The sequence below is a fragment of the Anabrus simplex genome, chromosome 6, assembly GCF_040414725.1.
Source record: "Anabrus simplex isolate iqAnaSimp1 chromosome 6, ASM4041472v1, whole genome shotgun sequence".
NCBI classification, from domain to species: Eukaryota; Metazoa; Arthropoda; class Insecta; order Orthoptera; family Tettigoniidae; genus Anabrus; species Anabrus simplex.
In genome coordinates, this window is record NC_090270.1 from 122,802,826 (window position 1) to 122,827,868 (window position 25,043).

Sequence of the window (25,043 nt, forward strand, 5' to 3'; positions counted from 1 at the left end):
TAGGACGAGAACTTCACACTTCTTATATAGCACCAGAATGAGTGTTGTAGACAACAGCAGCTGGGCCTGACTCTGGTTCACCATCGAAGAGCGTCGTGTCGATAGACTTCCCATCATAAAGAACTCCTTCGGGATATAATTCCAGCACCTAGACTTCTCCGCAGTTAGTAAAAATATCTTGCGGGATGTAAAACCATTAATATTATATGAACCTCAAGCTGTACAAAATATTTTCCTACCCATATTTTACTTTTTGATGAATATATTATAATAGGTATCTACAGGCACCATCATGTAGTAAAATCTGTTCTCTGAGCGTCTCGTGACCAAGAAAGGCCCTCTCAGAAAACTAGAACTGAAAGAAAGAAAGAAAGAAAGAAAGAAAGAAAGAAAGAAAGAAAGAAAGAAAGAAAGAAAGAAAGAAGGAAAAGGTACCTACAAAATTTGGCACGATGAACTATACAAACATCAAAAATACATAGTTGTGTGAGAAAAAGGTGCCTGGTCTTCTATAGGCAGGTAGAGGGAAGGCATCCAGGAACATTTGGATCTCTTCGGTCAAGTCTGATCTGGAACAACTGGGGATCCCTCACGAGTCCATTCATGACCGCCCACAGTTTCGGCAAGCCATTCCGTGGGGAATTTTTCCAATGTAACTTACGAGTAGGAAGAACACAGGAACCAGCAGACCTATGTGGACGGAGGAAAGAAAGATGGCTCACAGCCAGAAAATGGAGTAATGGAAGAGGAGGAAACAAAACGCCCAAGTGACGAGAAGACAGTCCTTTGGTGCTCGGTAGGCCCCAACGACAAAGGTATATACAGGGTGTAACATCAAGTTATGACCAACTTTTCAGGACACATTCTTCACATGTAGAAGAAAATGTTAAATGAACGTGTCCAGAAATTCTTTATTTCCATGTTAGAACTCATTTTCTACAACTCCACATAGTGTATTAATAATGGAAAATGAACTGGAACAGAATGTACCAGATACCCATAAAAATAAAAATATCTAAAGGAAAACAAAAATCACACTACAACACAGTAATCAAACCAGAGAATCGCTACGCCACAGAATGTGCGTTCTCTATGAAAACGGGGAAAATATTGAAGAAAATCCTGGTACCACTGAAAACGGAGGGGAGTTTAGACATCAGAGGCTTAAAGATCTATACAAAGATGAAGAAAATGAACGGATATCAACGAGAACAACTTCTAGAAATCAAGAAAATAATTAGTTTTAGGAGAAGATGAAAGATAACTAAGTTTTAAGAATGAAGAAACCATTGGAAGTTAAAGGGTCAAGATGAATTCACAGGGTTCTTTTTCATTCTGTTCCTATGAGTTTCCCATAATGTACTAGAGTTGTAGAGAAAAGTTCTAATATGGAAGTAAAGTGTTCCACACTCACATCCATAGAAAATACGTTTTACATTTGAGGAATATGTGCTAAAAATTTGGCCAGAATTTGTTACATTCTATAGGTAATTTGCAATTACAATGTGAAAATCATAGTAGTGCAATTTTAATTTTTATCACAAGAATAAATATCCACAAATGTACAGAAATAACTTAGCTTTGAAGAGTAGTCTACCTCGAAAAGTAGGCCTACTTCACACTTTAACAAATCTCTTCTGTAAAAAAAAAACCATTTGTACACAATTCATGTCATGATAGGCTGTAACCATCCTAATTTACAAGGCAATGAAAAGGAGCTTGTGGTATTCTGTTCCTCAAATTTTTTGCTACAGTTTTAATGACTTACTAATACATCGAAGATTTCTGGTGGTGCAACAAAGGGAAAGTTCTCTGGTGCCCAAAGAAAACATTCGACATAGACCGTGAACTGCTCAGTATTTATCTAGCAGTCAAGTACTTCAAGTACCTTCTAGAGCAGAGTTTTCTCAATCTACACAGATCATAAGCCCCTGATTTTTCCTTCAAACACTACAATGAGAAAGCTTCTCCAAGACAACTTAGACATCTCCAGTACATTTTGCAATTCACAACTGACTTGCGCCATGTATCAGAAAAAAAAAGATAGTTGCAGATAATCTTTCCAGAAGAGAACTGCTTTCTATCGACTATATCGCTAAAGCACAAACGAAGGCTGTTGAGCTTAATGTCTTGCATTCAACTCCTCAAACCTCGCTGCAGTTTAAACCACAGCCTACCCCAGCTGAAAACATACTATAGTGTGATGTATCTGCAGGCAATGTCCCTCCATATGTTCCGGAAAAGTTTCGTTTAGCTGTGTTTCAACATTATGGTAATGTTTCATGCAGGCATCAAAGCAACTGTGAAACTGTTTTCTTCAGATTCGTCTGGAAAAACATGAATTCGTAGCATTGTGGAAAAGGTGTTGCCTGTCCTGTCAGAAAAGCAAGATATCGAGGCACACAAAATCTCCCATTTCAGAATTTCCAAGAGTCGATCAACGATTCAGTGTAGTGCACATTGACCTTGTAGGACCACTACCACCATCCGATGGCTTCAGTTACTGCCTAACGTGTGGATAGATTCTCAAACTGGGTCGAAGTTATTCCTCCCCAAAACATTACAGCAGGGACAGTGGCACAAGATTAGTGTCTCCAGCTATTATTATCCTATAAAATTCAATATCTGGACGTTCATCAAATAATTCGTAAAAAAAAAAAGTTTCCAGTTTAGAATTAGGTGGAAAATAAACTGTACTCTTCAACTAATGTACAATGTACAATTTTGACAATATATTCTATATTCTCTTCTAAATTAAATTATATTAACGGTTATGGTTCATGTTTGTGGGTCACTGTAGTCACGTCCTAGTTCGTGAACCATGGGCAACGACTGAGTGGCCTAGTAAGTGGTCCCGAGAGTCGGGATACCAGTTGCTATGGAATGGGAGTGGGCATCTCGGACATATTGAGTCGTGGCCCTCCTTGTGCTCAGGCGGCTAGGACTATACAACTCACCGGTGGTCCATAACCTGTTAGAGGAGAGATCCTCATTTGGCTATGTGCAAGTAGGGCAGCATTCTGCTTCATGAATTTACCGAGCTCAGAACACTTTAAGCAAGCCTCAGACCTATCGGAGTAATGGAGTCCCACTCCCATTTGACAGGCGAGGGACTCCTTGGAAACAACTTGGCGAACGAAATGGAATTCGATGGGGAGCTATCAATATGAATGGGGCTTATGGAAGAAAGAAGGTAGAACTGGCTGAGTCAGCAAAGAGGATGCATCTGGATGTGCTAGGAGTAAGTGATATTCGGGTAAGAGGAGATAATGAGGAAGAGATAGGAGATTATAAAGTGTACTTGACGGGTGTTAGAAAGGGAAGGGCAGAGTCTGGGGTAGGGCTCTTTATCGGGAATACCACTGCACGCAACATAGTTTCTGTTAGACACGTAAATGAGCGAATGATGTGGGTAGATTTGTCAGTGGGAGGATTTAGGATAAGAATTGTGTCCGTGCATTCACCATGTGAGGGTGCAGATGAGGATGAAGTTGAAAAGTTTTATGAAGCATTGAGTGACATAGTGGTCAGGGTCAACAGCAAGGATAGAATAGTGCTAATGGGTGATTTCAATGCGAGAGTTGGGAATAGAACTGAAGGATACAAAAGGGTGATTGGTAAATGTCGGGAAGATATGGAAGCTAATGGGAATGGGAAGCGTTTGCTGGACTTCTGTGCTAGTAAGGGTTTAGCGGTTACAAGTACATTCTTCAAGCATAAAGCTATTCACCGCTACACATGGGAGGCTAGGGGTACCAGATCCATAAGACTATATCTTAACAGACTTTGAATTCAGGAAATCTGTTAGGAATGAAAGAGTTTTTCGTGAATTTTTCGATGATACAGACCACTATCTGATCTGTAGTGAACTAAGTATCTCTAGGCCTAGAGTAGAGAAAGTGAGATCTGTCTGCAAACGAATAAGGGTAGAAAATCTCCAGGACATGGAAATTAGACAGAAGTACATGGATATGATTAGTGAGAAGTTTCGAACAGTAGACAGTAAGCAGGTTCAGGATATAGAAAGTGAATGGGTACATACAGGGATGCTGTAGTAGAAACAGCAAGGGAATGCCTAGGAACAACTGTGTGTAAAGATGGGAAAAGGCAAACATCTTGGTGGAATGATGAAGTGAGAGCAGCCTGTAAACGTAAAAAGAAGGCTTATCAGAAATGGCTCCAAACAAGGGCCGAGGCAGACAGGGCTTTGTACATAGATGAAAGAAACAGAGCGAAACAAATAGTTGTTGAATCCAAAAAGTTGTGGGAAGATTTTGGTAATAACCTGGAAAGGCTAGGTCAAGCAGCAGGGAAACCTTTCTGGACAGTAATAAAGAATCTTAGGAAGGGAGGGGGGAAAAAGGAAATGAACAGTGTTTTGAGTAATTCAGGTGAACTCATAGTAGATCCCAGGGAATCACTGGAGAGGTGATTCTTCTCAATGTAAAAGGAAATCATCATGGTGGTGTTGCAAACAGCCAAGCTCATGGGGAGGAGGAAAATGATGTTGGTGAAATTATGCTTGAGGAAGTGGAAAGGATAGTAAATAAACTCCATTGTCATAAGGCAGCAGGAATAGATGAAATTAGACCTGAAATGGTGAAGTATAGTGGGAAGGCAGGGATGAAATGGCTTCATAGAGTAGTAAAATTAGCGTGGAGTGTTGGTAAGCTACCTTCAGATTGGACACAAGCAGTAATTGCACCTATCTATAAGCAAGGGAACAGGAAAGATTGCAACAACTATCGACGTATCTCACTGATTAGTATACCAGGCAAAGTATTCATTGGCATCTTGGAAGGGAGGGTGCGATCAGTCGTTGAGAGGAAGTTGGATGAAAACCAGTGTGGTTTCAGACCACAGAGGCTGTCAGGATCAGATTTTCAGTATGCGCCAGGTAATTGAAAAATGCTACAAGAGGAATAGGCAGTTGTGTTTGTAGATCTAGAGAAAGCATATGACAGGGTACCTAGGGAAAAGATGTTCGCCATACTGGGGGTCTATGGAATTAAAGGTAGATTATTAAAATCAATCAAAGGCATTTATATTGACAATTGGGCTTCAGTGAGAATTGATGGTAGAATGAGTTCTTGGTTCAGGGTACTTACAGGAGTTAGACAAGGCTGTAATCTTTCACCTTTGCTGTTTGTAGTTTACATGGATCATCTGCTGAAAGGTATAAAATGGCAGGGAGGGATTCAGTTAGGTGGAAATGTAGTAAGCAGTTTGGCCTATGCTGACGACTTGGTCTTAATGGCAGATTGTGCCGAAAGCCTGCAGTCTAATATCTTGGAACTTGACAATAGGTGCAATGAGTATGGTATGAAAATAAGCCTCTCGAAGACTAAATTGATGTCAGTAGCTAAGAAATTCAACAGAGTTGAATGTCACATGGGTGATACAAAGCTAGAACAGGTCAATAATTTCAAGTATTTAGGTTGTGTGTTCTCCCAGGATGGTAATATAGTGAGATTGAATCAAGGTGTAGTAAAGCTAATGCAGTTAGCTCGCAGTTGCGATCAGCAGTATTCTGTAAGAAGGAAGTCAGCTCCCAGACGAAACTATCTTTACATCGGTCTGTTTTCAGACCAACTTTGCTTTACGGGAGCGAAAGCTGGGTGGACTCAGGATATCTTATTAATAAGTTAGAAGTAAGACATGAAAGTAGCAAGAATGATTGTTGGTACAAACAGGTGGGAACAATGGCAGGAGGGTACTTGGAATGAGGAGATAAAGGCTAATTTAGGAATGAACTTGATGGATGAAGCTGTACGCATAAACCGGCTTCGGTGGTGGGGTCATGTGAGGCGAATGGAGGATAGGTTACCTAGGAGAATAATGGACTCTGTTATGGAGGGTAAGAGAAGTAGAGCAAGACCAAGACGACGATGGTTAGACTCGGTTTCTAACGATTTAAAGATAAGAGGTATAGAACTAAATGAGGCCACAACACTAGTTGCAAATCGAGGATTTTGGCGACGTTTAGTAAATTCTCAGAGGCTTGCAGGCTGAACGCTGAAAGGCATAAGTCTTATGATGATGTATGTATGTGTATGTAACGGTTAAATAATTGTTCATGGCAAGTAAAACTCCACCTGCTGTAGCAAACTTTCGATCCCATCTGTACACAGTATATCTGTTATCAAAAAGCTCACCATTGTGTACATTCTTCAAGCAGGTTTCTGTGAGGATGACAGTCATATTCAGCTGATATGTTATAAAATATTTCTCTTTGTGTTTAGACCTCTCACATTTTGACAGACTGCAATATATTTGCTACTAGACATATTAAAAAATAATTAAAAAGTAAATTTGATAGGGTTCATAAATTTTATGACAAAGTGGCCAGGTCTTCAATTGATTTTACAGTATAAACATATCTATCATCTACTTGCTTTTCAACTTAAATGCACCTGACCTGTCAACCCACACAAAGGCATAATTTTTTTTCTTGATTTTTCTAGCTTCAGAGAAAAACTTCCTTCTGAGTACTCTTAAACTATGGTTGAAATCTGTCACTCCATGTGAGATTTGTGCTGGACAAAGCAGAGGTGGGACAGGTTTTCTTCCAGGTACTCCGGTTTTCCCTGTCATATTTCATTCCAGCGACACTCTTGAATATGATTTCATTTCATCTGTCATTCATTAATCATTGCCCCAGGAGCGTGACAGGCTGCGGCAGCTGGCACAATTCCTATCCTCGCCACTAGATGGAGGCTTCATTCTATTCCTGACCTGGTTGAATGACTGGAAACAAACTGCAGATTTTTTTTTTTCAAAAGGTGATTAAAGCCATGGAGGATAGTTGATTCTTTGTGATAAGAACTGTGACAGACAGTCACAAAACAAACGTCTTCATGTTTAGACATTTTGGACAACCTCAGATATACAGACAATAATATCCCAATCAAACTAGAAACAGGAAATCAAATCCTAATTTGTAGGTACTGGTACTTTTTTTTTTTTTTTTTTTTTTTTTTGCTAGTTGCTTTACGTCGCACCGACACAGATAGGTTTCCCATATTGTTAAAGATCATTGATCAGCATTATTGCATCAGCTAACTGATTTTTGGGACTAGTCTTCATTCTTGAGTTCTGTTATTATCTTCGTGCAATTTTCGATCATTTGATATTGTTTAATCAGAAGAGCATTCTCGTCTAGCTTCTCATGAGCTAAATTTAATGATTTTCCCAGTCACCTTCAATTATTTTTGTTTGCTGTTGTAATTCCATCATAGTGTCCTGAACAGATGTCACTCTCCACCTTGCTGTTAATTTCCATCAGGAGATTGAACATTTGCTACACTTTTTGTCTCTGCACTTTGTTGTTAAGCATATTTTACAATACCATTTCTGTTTGTAATTTTTAAGAGTTCACCTTCATCCTTGAAGCCTGCACAAGTACTATGGAACCAGTTGCTGCATAGCCCGTACTTTATTTTTCCAACTGTATCCTGACGTAAGATGCCCTTAGAACACACAACGTATACACCCATAGTGCTGCCCTTTGTGGATGCTACATACTACTGATATCCTAATGCTACTGGTGACAGCGAGTGTTAACTACGAACGCGCAGCAACACGGTGCAGGAGTTGGCAGTTATGTACTCTAAAATAGTCTTTCACTTAGTCACCATTAACAAACGCTTCTAACAGCATCGACTGATTCTTAACAAGTATTTCAATTGAATACTATGTTGTGAATAAGTAACACTTTTGTAATTACATACCTTGTCTTTGAAACTTGTAAGGTTAAGATGAGTCGCCCTCCACCGTAGCGCTTTCTTCACTGTTAAACTTCATAAAATACAGAGTCTTACTAGCACACGTCCATTCACTCCACTGCTGTCTCGATTCTCCTATAATGCCTGCTCTATGAGAGGTTTCTTGCGACTAGGCTGCGACACAATTTCTCTGCTAGATGGCAGGCATAGATGCACAATGTTCCAAACTTATTCTAATGACAACCTACAAAACACTATGCAGTGTGTTCGTATGTTCACTGAAGTTTGTAAATTACATCAGTAATGTTAAAAATGGGCAATATTACCTGTATAAAGTCACAGTTGGCCTCTTCAAGAAAAATTGAAAGATTTTCCTTGACGAAGGCTTGGAGTGGCACCGTACTTTTTGAGTTCTTGCCAACGCAACATCAATTAAGAGATCTTACAAACTTGGTTAGAATAATATCACTAACAGTTTGCTGATGTTCTTTGACCTCACACACTAACAAAACACATTCGGAAAGGGAAGACGTCGCAAGTCCCCGCAATACGCTTGTACGTTTGAAGGACTTCGACAGTAGGGCATAGCAGCTTAAACGAACTCCTGCAGATACTTTACCATAGCAACAAAACAAGGTTTTGGTCATCGAACTCCTCCCCTGACCTGATGCATAATCAGTTCAACTTTGCGGTGTCGAAGCTCTAGGCCAAGTCTTTTCAACTCGAGCACCGAGTGCGGGGGCGCACCAGCGCTGCACTCAGCATCACCATTCCTCTCCTTTGCCACCTACTCCACGTAGTACGTTGTATTTTACACCAAAAACAATTATCAGCAAAAGACTTTCGCAACTTTAAATCTGTTATGGATACTGTGTCAAAATGTGTAAATTTCTGCAGAAAGCAAGGTCTGAACCATCGGCAGTTCAAAGAATTTTTAAAACTCGAGGCAGAATGTAGCGACATACCATTTTATTGTATTGTGCGTTGGTTAAGTTGCGTGAAAGTGCCAATAATTTAAGAAATTGCTCTGTTCATGGAGATGAAAAGTTTTCCACAACCAACTCTGCGAAATAATCAATGGGTAGCGGACCTCTCTTTTGGTGGACATAACATCTTATTTGAATGATTTAAATATTTAATTGCAAGGGAGACACATTGATTAGCACCATGTGTGAAAGAATTAATGCTTTCAAACTGCAGTGTTATTGAAAAGTCAGCTTGAAGCTGAAAATTTTGACAATTTTACTTCATTAAAATCAATGCATTTGTCTGCTTACGAAAATCTTAGAGTATCAGACATCGTTACTGATTTTGCACCATGAATTCAATGCCCAGTTCAAAGAATGAATGATATGGCACCTTAGCTTGAAATAGTTATGACCCCATTTTCAGTGCGTCCCGAAATTTTTTTCTTTTAGTTGCTTTACGTCACATCGACACAGATAGTTCTTATGGCGACGATGGGACGGGAAAGGGTTAGGAGTGGGAAGGAAGCGGCCGTGGCCTTAATTGAGGTACAGCCCCAGCATTTGCCTGGTGTGAAAATGGGAAACCACGGAAAAACATCTTCAGGGCTGCCGACAGTGGGGTTCGAACACACTATCTCCCGAATACTGGATACTGGCCTCACTTAAGCGACTGCAACTATCGAGCTCAGTGTCCCGAAAATCACCATCGTATTTCCAAACAGGGCTGATAAAACTAAAGTGCAACGTAATCCTAAAGGACAGGTACTACCACTACAACGGTGATTTAATTTCCTTTTACAAAGGTGTTCATCCACAAGAATTTCCCAGACTTCATGCATGAGCCTTAAAATTTACGTCAATGTTCGTTACAACTTATGCATGCGAACAGATGTTTACAATTCTGAATTTAAATAAATGTAGAACTAGGACTTCTCTGTTTGATGTTGTATTAGACGTTATGCTTAGTTTCTACTGCCAAATCGATTGTGCCCAATATTGGTAAATTAGTTGCCGCAAAACGATGTCAACAATTGACTTAAATGCTAAATGTACATTAAGGCAAACGCAATGTATATACAGAATAAATTTTGTGTTCACAGAATTGTCATAAATAATTCTGTTTTCGCAAGCTGCGCGCTGACTTGACGACCTGTGGTTCTGCCTCTGCCACTTCCCCTCCTTACCCCACCACCTCACCGGGGCTACAGCACAGCGCCAGGGCTGCTGCCGGGGCCATGGGAGCACCTCAGTTGGAATCCCATGCTCCAGGCAGTGAGATGTTGCAGACACAAATGTCACATTCCCTCTCTCCTCAAAACATGAACCAAGTACCAGTACCACCGAGCTCGATAGCTGCAGTCGCTTAAGTGCGGCCAGTATCCAGTATTCGGGAGATAGTAGGTTCGAACCCCACTGTCGGCAGCTCTGAAAATGGTTTTCCGTGGTTTCCCATTTTCACACCAGGCAAATGCTGGGGCTGTACCTTAAGGCCACGGCCGCTTCCTTCCCACTCCCAGCCCTTCCCTGTCCCATCGTCGCCATAAGACCTATCTGTGTCGGTGCGACGTAAAGCAACTAGCAAAAAAAAAAAAAAAAAAAAGTACCAGTACCTACAAATTAGGATTTGATTTCCTGTTTCTAGTTTGATTGGGATATTATTGTCTGTATATCTGAGGTTGTCCAAAATGTCTAAACATGAAGACGTTTGTTTTGTGACTGTCTGTCACAGTTCTTATCACAAAGAATCAACTATCCTCCATGGCTTTAATCACCTTTTGAAAAAAAAAAAATCTGCAGTTTGTTTCCAGTCATTCAACCAGGTCAGGAATAGAATGAAGCCTCCATCTAGTGGCGAGGATAGGAATTGTGCCAGCTGCCGCAGCCTGTCACGCTCCTGGGGCAATGATTAATGAATGACAGATGAAATGAAATCATATTCAAGAGTGTCGCTGGAATGAAATATGACAGGGAAAACCGGAGTACCTGGAAGAAAACCTGTCCCACCTCTGCTTTGTCCAGCACAAATCTCACATGGAGTGACAGATTTCAACCAAGGAACCCAGCGGTGAGAGGCCGGCGCGCTGCCGCCTGAGCCACGGAGGCTCCATCACCTTCCGAAATAAGGTGTAAAGGCACAGATGCGAGAGTAATCTGAGGATATCCAATTACTTCCTTTATTAGGTCCTTGCCTAGATAAAGCCGACAGCCGCTTTTCTCTTAATTCCCTTCTAGACGGTACTTCATAGTTTTATCTTTTCTGGCTGCAAACCACCTTGCCGAGATCGGCAAAATGGTACACAACAGTTGAATATTTCGGGGAAAGAATCTGAAGTTTGTTCTACAAAAAATATACCTTGCGCAAACAGAAAGAAAAAAGTACACCTTAAAATCACTTTTGAAATATCTATAAGCATAACATGATTAATTCATTTCACAGTTCTATACAAAATATCTCTTGTACGAACTGAAGTGACCAGACATGTTTATTCATTGTACGAAAAAACTTTTTCACACACATTCATGTACCAATAACACAGTGCTACACCTACGCTGACAGCGAAGATTGTGCAGTCTACTACTGCACTCTTACGGCGACTTGAAGAAATATTGGTAGTCGCGCCTTCCTGTGTTGAACTAGTGGCATAGAGCAGGCAGTATGAGAATAGAGACGGCGGTGACTCACTCATACCAACAGAGCTCATTGCAGAGGCTAGCTATTATCATTGGATGCCTGTTAAATTTTAAATACTATTTTCAGAAATTCAGTGATCAGTTACATAAAACACACTGCAAAATCAAGCAGTAAACTTGTTGAATTATGTAATTATATTAATTTTTGCTTAATGAATAACTAGATAACCTACAGAACTCCTTCATTTGGACACCAACACCCCGATAAAAACATCACCAGAAAACATCAATCCCCCCACAATAAAGGAAGTCTACCAAGGTCTGAATAAATTAAAAAACTACAAAGCGCCAAGAGAAGATCAGACCTTTGCGGAAATCTGGAAATATGCAGGAACCTCGGCAAAAGTTGCCCTCCATCAACAACTTGTCTCTATCTGGATTAAAGAAGAACTACCAGAACACTGGACAACAGCCCTCATTCATCCTCTGCACAAAAAAGGGGACAAAACCGACCCTAATAACTACAGGGGAATCGCGCTCCTAGACATAACATACAAAACATTTTCAATAATCATCCTTAATAGGATAATTTACTAGGTGTACAGCAGGGTGCACATAATGGGACATAAAAGGAATGAGGAAGTGATAAAACAACTGAAGCTAGAACGTTTAATATGCATAAGATAATGGAAAGTCTGGAAGGCCCATGTAAACAGAATGGGAAGAGAAAGAATCTCTTAAGATACCAGCCCAGAGGAAGTGTTGTGGATGTCCAGCTAAGAGATGGATAGACTAACAGGAGACTTAGCCTGAAGTGTTGCAATACATATAGTATGTTTATATGTTCTTACTATTTCTCATACTTCATAACCTGTGAAAATTGTAAAAAGATTAGTTTGAAGAATATTAGTAACTAGTATTTGTATTTTTGTTTACAGATGCTGTTACATTTCCTAGTTGGTGTTTATGCAGAACCTTCAATCCACACAAATGAAGAGTTGGCAGCTTGGTTCGGGCCAAACAACTGTGTGCTTGAATTTGGAAGGTGGTTGGTTTGAATCCCTATCTTGAAGATGGTTTTCTGCGGTTTCCTATTTTCTCACAAGGCATATGCTGGGCCTCTACCTTAAGGCCACAGCTGTTTCCTTCTCAATGTTACCAGAAAAGTAAAAGTAAGGCTTGGTGTATTGTTAAACTACTAGCAAAAAAAAAATCTATATCACTAACTGGATATATATACTGTAATTTAATTAGAGGGAATTACATTTTTATAACTTTCTACTTGTTCCAGTTTGTTAAAAAAAACACACACACAGACACACACACATGTAACCTAACATACCAGTAGAAAGATATTAGTAACAGAATGACAAGTTTTGACAGGAAAAACTTGAAACTTATATTAACTGAAAATTAATGGCTTCATTCTTAAAAAGTTTAAGTGTAAAAGCTCCTTGGACTGTGATAACTAAAAAGAGTAAAATCATTTAGTTTGTTGGAATTGCCTATAAAGTTGATCAATCTTAATGGTCCTCAGTTCGTTCAATATTGAGGAAATGATTAAAAATTAAATCCTGACCTGATTCCAGGTATTTCTAAGGTGATGGAGTCCTTGTGATGTGTTTGGAGCTTTGGCAAGGATGATTTGTTTCCAGGACAAACGTTCCAATGCAATTCTAAAGAAGGAAATTCAGGGTCATGGCACAAGTATTCTTTCTGTATTCGTCATATGAGTAAATATTAAAGACTTCATAACAAGGTTGTGGGAATGTAGAGTTGAAAGCCAATAGTGTCTTCAAGAGTTTTTCCTCACAGTCCCTATGGGTGTTATTAATCAGTATGCGACTTTAGCATGGGAACAAGTGGGTTGCGTGAATTTCACCATTGTAAAAATGAATCTTAAATTTTGTATAGCTTATCCTGTGTTCTTTTAAAGTAAAATATTTCTTGCTTTTCTCTTAGTATAAATTTTGTCTAATATACTCTGCTAATAAACTTGTACTTCTATTAAGAAAGTGACAAGCAGTGTTCAGGGCAGTATGACAACTACCCATGTCAATTTGACAGTTTTTCATTAGGGGGATGTCCATTGATTTATTTAGTGTAAGGCTAGATAAAGTGTCTATCTTAAGTACGACCTACATTTCTATATTTGTATATCTAAATCTTAGTTGTAGTCTCTAATTTCTGGAGTTGCAAAAGCAGTCACTAGCATTGCCAATATACTTTCTTGTCTTGTAATTGTGCTGGATCGTCTGTGTAGCACCAGTCACATTCAGGTGTTGAAATTCTATTCTACTTGTAGTGGAAGGCTGCATAGTTCCTGCGGTTGGTTCAAATCCTGTTCAGTGTGGACCATTGTCTAGGACGGAGGTCTTCTTCACAGGATGCATTGTTAGGTAGTATTTATCATTGTCTCTTCTGCCATTTGATGAAAGTTTAGCAGTTGCTGATCAAGTTCATGGCATCTCTTGGTGGTTTTCTTGAATGCAGACAATTAGTATTTGCATCACCAATATCATGTATTGGCAGTTCTGGATTGTTCATCAGTTTCTTGAATTCTCTTAGAACATCTTCACATCTCAGATCTGGAGGAGGAATATGACTAAACACTGGTAACCACTGTGTGGGATTAATTTGATTATGCTAGTGATGAGACTAATTCTGGTGTTCAGTTGTGTATATCTTGATATTTGTGTGGGCACTATTTAGCCAGACAGCAGCACAGTATTTGGCAGTCGAATATACCAATCCCAGAACTGAGCATTGCAGAGTTGCAGCTGTAGATCCCCAAGTTGTTCCACATAGTTTATGCATTATATTGTTGCGAGTTCTTACTTTTGCAGCAACATTCTGGAGATCTTATAAGACCATGTGTTCTATCCAATGTGATCCCTAGATATTTAGGGTATCTATTGTCTCAATTGCTGGTTGTCCATGTACACATTTAACTAGAAAGTAGATGCTGTATGATCAAGGATGCAAAGCACTGTTTACAAGTTTGTGCAGACTGAGGAACTGGCATTAGCTGCAAGTCTACAGTTATTACATCCATAAACCAGTGTGTAAAATGCAAAAGTTCTATAACCACAACAAATGCTAAACAAATTGAATCTTGTCAAAAGTAGTCAAAGTAACTTCTAGTTTGAAACAGCCGGGCTGAGTGGCCCAAACACTTGAGGCGCTGGCCTTCGGACCCCAACTTGGCAGGTTCGATCCTGGCTCAGTCCGGTGGTATTTAAAGGTACTCAAATAAGTCAGCCTTGTCAGATTTACTGGCATGTAAAAAGAACTGCGGGACGAAATTCTGGCACCTCAGTGTCTCCGAAAACTGTAAAACAAGTTAGTGGGACGTAAAGCAAATAGCAATACAAATTATTACTCTGAAAGGGAGACGATGACAAAATACACGTATGGCTTTAAGCAGTGTCCAGTTTGTTCAGTGGTAGCTTGCTTGCTCCTCATCTCTGCTGCAATGGTATATATGGTTTATTATCATGTAACACTTAACTTACTGTACAAACATTTGATTTACTACTACTATCTCTTCTGTTGAACAATTCAGGTCTAAGTATCATGATCTCATCTTTACTAAGATGAACCAGAGAATCAAACGACATGGAGCATCGAAAGGACTTTATCCATCCTTCAAAAATTCTACCTCTGACAGGTTTGAACTGGAAGCAAACAGTACCTCAACAGAGGGGCCAACCTTTGAGTTGTAATCATTGTAGTTGGAGGGTTGATGGGAAGGAGGCCATCTGATCTGTTTTGACATTGATATCGATTTTATAGAAATGTGATTCTGGATATACAGTACAGTGCATAAGATTATTCTATTCTAGCCTTGCATTGTGATAACTCTATTTACTGCTCTGTATACTGTGTTTCTGTCAGCAATACCTCAGCAGAACAATGCTACATTAATGTGAGACAGCTGACAGCGTGATGAGCAACAGGAGATAACCAAGATTTTAAGGAAGTCTGTTTTTGATGTATGTTGCTGAAAAGTGATACTGAGACATGTCATTGTACCAGTAAATGGGTATTCTTTCACATTGTGGTTTTGTTTGTGATTCCTTCAATGCATACAACTAACTTTGCTCGATTATCTCATAGTCTGCACCAAGCAAAAACATAGCTGATTCTGTTTTTAATGGTTGGTAGCACACTTATATGGTAGCAGACTTTATTTTTTTAATCAAATGATCTGCTGTTATTGGGTAAACAAGACTGGGGAGCAGCAGAGAAATAAGGTCCTTTTTTCCCATTTCTGAGGGCAAACATTAACTTCTACCTCATTCAGTACAATGAAGCTATACCAAATCTCAGGCAACATTAATTAGAAGATAATGCTATGAATCAAATTGTAACATGCAAAAGATTTCATCCAAGTGGTGGACAGTATTATAGAAAAAGTGTGTACTGATTTTTGTTTTTTCAACATTTGAGAAAGGGCATGGGTTCAATTTTAAATTATTGGAAAGTAATATTTCTGTATTTTAATTAGATAAAAGAATTTTTAAAGACACTATGGCTGAAGTCTTAAAAATAAATTAAACATGTACCAAAGAATGCATAAATTAAGATTAAGTGTATTTTCACTGTGAAGTGTACTGATTGGGTGGATCATTAAACCAAATATTAAGTTCTTAATTAAGCTGTATCAGTACAGCCCTATATAATGAAATTTGTAAAGTGCAGCAATAATTCATTTTAAAATTCAAGAAGTAAGATTTTCAGAATATTTTTAAATTCTAGCAGCAATTTAACAGGAAAAAAGCTTTTCCTTTTGGAATAAAGTGCCACCCATTTCTTGTATTTCATTTCTTTTGTTGTCACAGGTCATAGCCACATGCCCATCCTGTTACATTCTCCTATTATTAAAAAGGTTTATTTAAAATTCCTTGATAAAAAAATCGGTCACACCGAGCTAGATAGCTACAGTCGCTTAAGTGCGGCCAGTATCCAGTATTCGAGAGATAGTGGGTTCGAACCCCACTGTCGGCAGCTCTGAAGATGGTTTTCCGTGGTTTCCGATTTTCACACCAGGCAAATGCTGGGGCTGTACCCTAAGGCCGCGTCCGCTTCCTTAACAGTCCCAGCCCTTTCCTGTCACATCGCCGCCATAAGACCTATCTGTGTCGGTGCGACATAAAGCCAATAGCAAGAAGGAAAAAATCGCACGGAACATTCCACATTGGGACGCCTCGTCTTGGATGGAGCTACCTGCGGACAGGGGCACTATACATATTGAATATTTTTGAACTTCGGAAATTGCTCTATCATCTTGTGCTTGCTTGTAATTCATGTTTTAATCACTTTAATAATTAGAGCTGACATCTGCAGTATTCCATAAAACAGCATGCTGCCTTGTGCATCCTCTCCTAGGAATAGAATTTTTTACAAAAGACAAATTCTAAAAATGACTAACATAATAATAATTGGCTTTCTGCAAGGTAGCAGGATATTGTCATCAAATAAGTAAACGATTAAAAGAAAACGGATCATATAGGACAAGCAGAACACCCAGTTATTTACAATACGTCCTTCGGTCACTGTATTCCAAATTTAACGCAATCGTGCTTTTGCTAGGAAGAAATGAATGTGCCATAATGGTGCTGTGGAATAAAACCTGTCACAAATATTCTGGTGATAACTCTATTTCACAGAGCCCTCTGATTGGGCTGACATAAGATCACTGGAGAAAATCGGAGCCATCTACTGGCTAATACAGTTAACTATAGCAGTCTAAATTTCAGACTTTCAATGGAGGATATTTGTCCCCTTTTTCTGGAATTGTCCTCCTTTTTAAATAGTTTTGTCTTTTTTTTTTTTTTTTTTTTACATCTGGGCACCTTACATGTGGGTGACTGCCTTAAATGCAGACAAGTTGTGATTAGTTGTCTGTATGGCCTTAGCTACCATGTGCAAACATTTTAATTTGATGCAATTTGTCTGCTAGCTTGTCAGTCTTGATCAGTTTTACTCTGTATATTAGATGGCAGATTAAACAAAATCTCCTGTGTGTCTGGCTGAGTTTTATTGAATTTTGTGGGGTAAACACCAAATGTGTTGCCAGATATCTTTACATGCAGACATCTTACGACAGGGAGTGTTGAATGGACTTCCTTCAGCCCTTGAAAAATCCAGACTACCTCTGCTGGGTTTGAAGCTGCTGTCTTGGGATCCAGAAGCTGACAATAAGATTAATCCACACAGGGACGGACTGATAGATAATGAGCCTCGTACCAGATATGACCCATGCTATGTGAATCAGTATCTAAGGTTGGGGTGCTCTAGTACTGTGTGGAATATATTCAGATACCATTAGCCTGTTGGAGTGCATCCGTAGTTGGTTAACTGCTCATCAATATATTATTTTGGAGAACACATCGATGTTCTGTTTTACTTGGTATTCTGTCTGTTAGGTCATCAGCCCAAGGCTGGTTGGATCCTCAAATAGCCCCTCCAAAGGTTATGCGGTTATAAGGAAACCGCACAAACCAATGGCAGCACCATACTACTAGGCAAGACGAGGAGTGAGGTAGTTTGCCATTGCTTTCCTCACTGGGTCACAGTGTTATTGCAGCACGAATGACCCTATGAGCAACACCTTTCATAACTCAGATGCACTAGTTGTGCTCTGAATGTCATAACTCAGCACCACTCATACCCCAGCAACTTCCGTATTGTCACAGCCATGGATGAGACTGGGACTTTGGTGAAAGCTACACTTTACTCTGGCCTGTGCCAAGAGATGGATACAAACGTACTGTATCCATCAAAAAATGGCAGCAGGCAATACTTGGTATTATGGGCCAGATAAGGTCTGAAACTAGCTCGTGGGTTGTTAGGCACAAATACTTACCCACTTCTTTCTTATAATGCTATGAGGACAGCCATCTGACTGCACCCACATTAGTTACAACTAACTACTAAAATAGAGGGAGCTGGGTTCATACCTGTGTCCTATGTGGTTGACTTCAGAAGCCTGAGCTATGGAGACTTGTTTGACAAAGATGAGCAAGAACAATGGGTAGCATGTTCATGTAATCTCAGTGTATGTCAAAATTGCCTGTAAGGTTCAAACTGTTGGGATATTCAATAAATAAATAGTGCAAATTTACTCCACGAACTTTGTGACTTATAACACCTTGTCCCATTTTCTATGGGACTAACTTGTGAAGAGATGGGCCATTACTTCTAGTACTGTATACCAGAGTGCATAAAAACTGACCATTGCAGGATTCAAAGCATCTTTGGCCAGCTGCTACGAAGTGTTTTGGAATATCCTTTTTTAAGAATGTATAAAATTAAACATGCTGCAGGCCAGTTTTTGTGCATTAATGTACATACTCAAAAAAATTTACTGAATCTCATGCATGAACAAGATTTGCTAAAAATTTACTCAACTTTTTAATGGTAAGATTTATAATGCTGTAACTGGCTTTTGGGCTGAATACAAACATGTCATAAAACTTAATGTTTTTTTTCTGTTTCCAGGAAAAATGACATGGGTCTGCATCTTCCATCAAAATATCACTATTCAAGCATGAAAGAGTTATCATTTGAGGAGTTCAAAAACTGCAGTATACTAACTAGCCAAGAAATGTTACTTCCTTTTTGTGTCTAGAGGCCTTAAAATGTTTGCAGCTGATTTTGTTTAGTGTTGAGTGCATTAGTTTCTTGACTGCTTTTTGCCAGGATTGTTATGAACTGTTAAAGGTTCCTTTTGGCTAAACCATTGAAACCATTAAAAAAAAATACTTATAACTAAGCAGCTAAGATATGTGCAGTAAATTTTAAAAACCTACTTTGTGTATCTCAACATGAAGTTGTGCTTTTATTTTCCTACTGGTTTTTGTTGGTTTGTTTGTTTGTAAAGACTAAACTATAATTTTAAGTTTATTGTGACATGTTTGCAAAGTAAAGCTGAGTATTGAATGGTTTCTGTTGAGGTAGAGCTAAAGTGGGAGATTGTGCCACTTGTGTATGGGGTTAGTTTTGATTTGTGGGTTTCAGCTGCAAGGTACCTAGTTGATAATTCCACTGTAGAATGCAGAGTTTGCTGTCTTGATCTTTTTCTGCTAGCATAAGTGAATGAATACATTCTGATGCCATAACATTCTGGCACAGCTTTAATTACAGTTTAAGAACTTTGATTCAAATGCTGTTACATTTTGTAAATACTGTAGTTATAACTAAGAGTTATACTGCATAAGTGATAAGATTTTTAGTAGAACAAGTTTAATGGTTATTACATATCTAGGTGTCAGTTTTTTCTGAAAGTATTTATTACCATTTTGATTGATGCATTATGTTTTCAACTTATATCAATGTGGTAACTTTATCTAGCAGACTGCATGTTTCAAAATGGTTCCTGATCAAACTAATTTCTGTTGCAAAATTTCTCAAATGTTGAACAACTACCACTGTTTTAAGTATTTCTTTGTAATGAGGATAATGCAAAAAGATAATAAACTGAACTTACATTACATCATTGTATATTATCTTACCTTCCAATACTCCTGAACATTTATTCCTAAATGTCCTAAATTTAGTTGTTTAAAAATTCTTTCAAATGAATTTTCTACCCAAAAGGTTTATTTACAGTTTGGACTTAAGTTTTATTTTTGTTCTGAAAATAAAACTCAGAAAAGGAAATTTTAAATTAAACAAAAAAACTCCAATAAAATTTTTTTTTTACTTTTAATGAAGAAAACAGCTCAAATCCAACAAAAAGTAACAATTTTCTTAATTTTTCCAAAAAAATTGCTTAAAAATATCACCCTAAGTCCAACACCTCATTCCATGTGTCCAGCCCCAGCGTTGAAACTTCTATGAATCAAAGAGTTTCCTGTCCAAAAAGAAAGAAAAAATCACAAAAGTAATTAAGTGGGTACCTACTTCAAATGTAGGAAAGATACCAAAGCAATTATAATGAAACAAGACTAACATGCTGCTCATCAGTCAAGAAGTCAGGTCACTTTGTTTACATTTTGGACTTAGTTTCTTTTTTCATTATGAACACTTGAACCATTTTACTACAAAGCCTATCCCCTCTTACAATTACATTATAATTGCTCAATGTTATCTTTCCTACATGAACTGTTTTTCTTCACAAAACTTCACCATTGACACAAATTTTATTCATAACATACTTCAATTATTTTACTACGAAGCCCATCTCCAGTTACTACTTACAATTTGTTCGATAACTTTCCTGCATTAATTTTTTTTCCATAACCTCACTACTGACACACACGGCAAAATAAACTTAGACGGTGTTTCAAAAAAAGGAAACACTATTGTATACAATGAAATGTCTTGCTACACGTTACTTGCGAGTAGGGATGGAAAATGGGAACTTTTCACTGGAAAGATGCATGTTTTGAGATTTTCAAGAAGAGTAAGCACACTTCTGCAATTACATGGCACAGTGAGAGCAACAACATGCAGAGAAGTTTTGTTCATTTGAATTAATCAGGAAGAAAATAGGTCTTCCGTTCACTGTAAATGAGCGAATTGCATAGACATGTGCAAGGGAGAAGAAAGGTGGTACAAAGACTGATTTAATCCGGTCAACCCTTGAGGCAGCTCATAGAATCTGTCCATTTCAAGCTTTTGCTTTATGGTGGATGGAAAAGACCATACTACAGTAAATTCAATGTAATATTTTTAATGCACATTGATGACTACCAAATGAAAAGTATTAGTATTAGTTTCAACAGCCGAAGTATGATGGATGTAATGAAACATTTTAAGGCAGTCAAGCATCAGTTAATAGCCCTTCTGTTTTGCAGACTGCATCTGTAGCTTAAACAATGTTCTGTTCTACTTCATTAGCTTTTTTGCAAACAACTAGTTATATAAACTCTGTATTTAACTGGAAAGTTATAACAAAACAAGAGAATGACAGTGCTCAATATTTATCTAATTGCACATAACATTTTGTCTGTTTTCAAAGAGCTCTTAAACTGAGTTTTGTTATATTTAGTTTCTTTTTGCAAATAAGTAGTTAATAATAATGTTATTGGCTCTACGTCCCACTAACTACTTTTACGGTTTTTGGAGACGCCAAGGTGCCATAATTTAGACCCACAGGATTTCTTTTACGTGCCAGTAAATCTACCGCCATGAGGCTGACATATACGAGCACCTTCAAACACCACTGGACTGAACCAGGATCGAACCTGCCAAGTTGGGGTCAGAAAGCCAGCGCCTCAACCCTCTGAGCCTCTCAGCCTGGCAATAAGTAGTTATGTTGATACCAATATTAACAAAGAAGATCCACAATATATGATACTCTGAAATGCATGGAATTCTAAAAAGATGTGTTTGAGTCCCGGAAACAAATTGTGACTTGCACATAGATGGCCTTCACTTATACCACAGTGGTACATATAAGTTAGAAAATTTGTTTAGAAGGGTTATAGGGAGGTACATTCAGCAAAACGGGGTGGCCTAGGGAGTGGTGATAAGGGAACAGGGAACTAGAAGTCAAGTAGAGATGACATAAAAATGTTAGTGCTGAACTGTAGAAGTACTGTAAAGAAAGGAATAGAATCAAGTAATTTAATAGATATATATACACTTAAGGAGTTGAAGCATGGCTGAGAAATGATATAATGGATGCAGAAATTTTCTCAAGGAAGTGGAGTGTGTATCGTAGAGATAGGATAGGAATGGTGAGAGGGGGAGTATTCATTCTGGTAAAGAAGAGTTTGTAAGCTACGAAAAAAAGTTAAAGATGACAAACATGAAATTCTAGGTGTAAGGCTCATCTCTGAAGACAATAGACAACTTGATGTCTGTGGATCTTGGACTGATTCAGAATTATTTGATAAAATAATCAGCTACGTGGGAAACGATAAGGAAAGGAACGTCATTGTAGTGGGTGATCTCAATTTACCAAATGTCAATTGGGAAGGTAATGCGAGCGACAGGAAGCATGACCAAAAGATGGCAAATAAGTTAATATGGGAAAGGCATCTGATTCAGGAAGTGATGGAACTAACTAGAAGGAAGAATATTCTGGATGTGGTGATGGTAAAACCAGATGAGCTCTATAGAGAAACCAAAGTAATAGATGGTATTAGTGATCAAAAAACTGTTTTTTGTGGTAGTTAAAAATAAATGTGAAAAAAAAGGAAGGTATTAAAATTAGGACTATTAGGCAGTACCATATGGCTGATAAAACAGGCATGACAGAGTTTAAAAAAAGTTACTATGATCGGTGGAAAATGGTAAATAAAAATGTAAACAGACTCTGGGATGGGTTTAAAGCAATTGTTGAGGAATGTGAAAATAGGTTTGTACCTTTAAAGGTGGTGAGGAATGGAAAAGATCCACTATATTATAACAGAGAAGTAAAGAGACTAAGAAGGAGGTGCAGGTTGGAAAGAAACAGAGTTAGAAATCAATCACAATCAATCACTACTGATCTGCATTTAGGGCAGTCATCCAGGTGGCAGATTCCCTGTCTGTTTTCCTGGTAAAGAAGTTAGCTAAGGATAACACGATGGCAAGCATTATTGGCGGTCATACAAATTTTAGTGAAAAATGGAAGAGTATGTATAGGTACTTCAAGGCAGAAACAGGTTCCAAGAAGTACGTTCCAGGAATCATTAATGAACAAGGGGAGTGTGTATGCGAAGATCTTCAAAAGGTAAAAGTGTTGTCATAAGTATGTAAAGATTGTTGGTTACAAGGATAGAGGAGGTGACTAATACTAAAGAAGTATTAAAATTTACCTATGGCAACAATGGCATTTACAGTAAGATACAAATGTTGAAAACTAGAAAAGCAGCTGGAATTGATAAGGTTTTGAGGGACATACTAAAGACAATAGGTTGGGATATAGTACCATATCTGAAGTACTTATTTGATTATTGTTTGCATGAAGGAGCTATACCAAATGTTCGAGGTCCACTCAGCCTATGTGATTAGAATTGAGGAGCTATCTGACGGTGAGATGGCGGCCCCGGTCTAGAAAGCCAAGAATAACGGCCGAGAGGGTTCGTCGTGCTGACCACATGACACACCGTAATCTGTAGGCCTTCAGGCTGAGCAGCAGTCGCTTGGTAGGCCAAGGCCCTTCAAGGGCTGTAGTACCATGGGGTTTGGTTTGGTTTGCTATACCAAATGAATGGAGAGTTTTTATAGTAGCCCCTATGTATAAAGGAAAGGGTGATAGACATAAAGCTCAAAATTACAGGCTGGTCCGTATGACTTGCATTGCATGTAAGCTTTGGGAAAGCATTCTTTCTGATTATATTAGACGTGTTTGCAAAATTAATAACTGGTTTGATAAAAGGCAGTTTGGGTTTAGGAAAAGTTATTCCACTCAAGCTCAACTTGTATGATTCCAGCATGTCATGTATCGTGATTGACCTATCTAAGGCATTTGATAGGGTAGATCATGGGAGACTACTGGCAAAAATGAGTGCAATTGGACTAGACTAAAGAGTGACTGAATGGGTGGCTATGTTTGTAGAAAATAGAACTCAGAGAATTAGAGTAGGCGAAGCTTTATCTGACGCTGTAATAATTAAGAGAGGAATTCCTCAAGGCAGTATTATTGGACCTTTATGTTTTCTTATATATTTCAAAGATATGTGTAAAGAAGTGGATTCAGAAATAAAGCTTTTTGCAGACGATGTTATTCTGTACAGAGTAATAAATAAGTTACAAGAGTGTGAGCAACTGCAAAATGCTTGATGATGCTTGTTGTTTAAAGGGGCCTAATATCGAGGTCATCGGCCCAACTACAAAATGACCTCGATAATGTTGTGAGATGGACAGTAGGCAATGGTATGATGATAAACAGGGTTAAAAGTCAGGTTGTGAGTTTCACATATAGGAAAAGTCCTCTCCGTTTTAATTACTGTGTTGATGGGGTGAAAGTTCCTTTTTGGGATCACTGTAAATACATAGGTGTTAATATAAGGAAAGATCTTCATTGGGGTAATCACATAAATATGTTTGTAATTTAAGGGTACAGATCTCTACACATGGTTATGAGGGTATTTAGGGAGTTGCAGTAAGGATGTAAAGGAGAGGGCATATAAGTCTCTGGTAAGACCCCAACTAGAGCATGGTTCCAGTGTATGAGACCCTCACCAGGATTACTTGATTCAAGAACTGGAAAAAATCCAAAGAAAAGCAGCTTGATTTGTTCTGGGTGATTTCCAACAAAAGAGTAGTGTTACAAAAATGTTGCAAAGTTTGGGCTGGGAAGAATTGGGAGAAAGGAGATGAGCTGCTTGACTAAGTGGTATGTTCTGAGCTGTCAGTGGAGAGATGGCGTGGGAGGACATCAGTAGACGAATAAGTTTGAGTGGTGTCTTTAAAAGTAGGAAAGATCACAATATGAAGATAAAATTGGAATTCAAGAGGACAAATTGGGGCAAATATTCCTTTATAGGAAGGGGAGTTTGGGATTAGAGTAACTTACCACAGGAGATGTTCAATAAATTTCCAATTTCTTGCAATCATTTAAGAAAAGGCTAGGAAAACAACAGATAGGGAATCTGCCACCTGGGTGACTGCCCTAAATGCAGATCAGTAGTGATTGATTGATTGACTGATAGAGAGCGCATTGCAAAAGCTCGAAATGGACATATTCTGTAAGCTGCCTCAAGTGTTGACTGGATTAAATCAGTCTTCCTACTACCTTTGTTCTCCCTTGTGCATATGTCTATTAAATTTTATTCCA

General features: G+C 38.5%; 1 protein-coding gene and 1 long non-coding RNA gene across 3 annotated transcripts in view; one reads left to right on the plus strand and one right to left on the minus strand.

The window, feature by feature from the left end:
• LOC137501205 (uncharacterized) overlaps nt 1–19,000 on the plus strand; it is a 31,550-nt gene extending 12,550 nt beyond the window's left edge. The window contains exons 2-3 of the long non-coding RNA XR_011018407.1: nt 12,262–12,495; nt 18,830–19,000. This is a non-coding gene — a long non-coding RNA (uncharacterized lncRNA). The remainder of the gene's footprint in view (nt 1–12,261; nt 12,496–18,829) is intronic.
• A 1,051-nt stretch (nt 19,001–20,051) lies between these two features.
• LOC136875536 (uncharacterized) overlaps nt 20,052–25,043 on the minus strand; it is an 80,454-nt gene continuing 75,462 nt past the window's right edge. For both annotated transcript variants that reach the window (XM_067149083.2, XM_068228335.1), the window contains one exon: nt 20,052–20,183. The gene's annotated coding sequence lies outside the window, so the exon portion shown is untranslated. The remainder of the gene's footprint in view (nt 20,184–25,043) is intronic.